The sequence below is a fragment of the Belonocnema kinseyi genome, chromosome 6 (assembly GCF_010883055.1).
Source record: "Belonocnema kinseyi isolate 2016_QV_RU_SX_M_011 chromosome 6, B_treatae_v1, whole genome shotgun sequence".
In the NCBI taxonomy this organism is placed as follows: domain Eukaryota; kingdom Metazoa; phylum Arthropoda; class Insecta; order Hymenoptera; family Cynipidae; genus Belonocnema; species Belonocnema kinseyi.
This window is the reverse complement of record NC_046662.1, coordinates 72828384-72829238: the sequence shown is the minus strand read 5'-3', so window position 1 is coordinate 72829238 and position 855 is coordinate 72828384. Positions and strand designations below refer to the sequence as shown.

The 855-nt window shown below is 33.2% G+C and overlaps 1 pseudogene; it reads right to left on the bottom strand.

Annotated features, from left to right (window-relative positions):
• LOC117175738 lies at positions 1-120 on the bottom strand (annotated as a pseudogene).
• Positions 121-855: the final 735 nt, after the last annotated feature.

Genomic DNA, 855 nt, shown 5'->3' with positions numbered 1-855 from the left:
TGCTGACAGAACGCGGTAATTCCCAAGCGGTCACCCATCCAAGTATTAACCACGCCCAACTCAGCTTAACTTCAGTGATCAGATGAGAACTGGTGCTTTCAGTGTGGTATGGCCGTTGACAGAATGTAGAATTACATGAACGTTTTTAAACAAACTACCCCATTTTTTGCGTTGCCAAATCAAATAGACATGACACATTTCATATAACATAAAAGTTAAATAAAAAGTTGACAAGAAGAGCGAAATTTTGCAATAAAAGTAATGGCAAAAAGGTGGCCACATTTAGTAAATGTTTTGAATGAACTATCCCATTTGCAGGTTCAAAAAGTCAAATAGATAGTACTTTATTTCGAACGAATTTAAGATAATATTACAGTTAAATAAAAATGTTACAAAAAGAGAATGTAAAAGGAAATGCCAACAGCACGCGGTTTTCCCAAGCGGTCACCCATCCAAGTACTAACCGCGCCCGACGCTACATAACTTCTGTGATCAGACGAGAACTTTTTTTTAAACAAAATTTATTGATCTGTATTAAAAATAGTACAAAAGATATTTACAAGGTATATAACATTTTGCACAGTCCTTTCTTATAATAGTATGTAACCCCTGCTAATAAATATAGCTTAATCTACCAAATACTTTTTCATAACATACGTTTGTCGTTTGTTACACATTTGCAGTGTTATATTTCTCTCAGTCTTGAAGTTGACTACTATACAATAAATGTTGACTTGCGTAGGAAAATACTTATCGAAAAAACCTACATACATTTGCGCTGGCTAATTTCAGTAGCATTACTTGTTGAGAAAGATAATAACCAAAAAGATAATTTTTGTTAGAATAATTTTATTG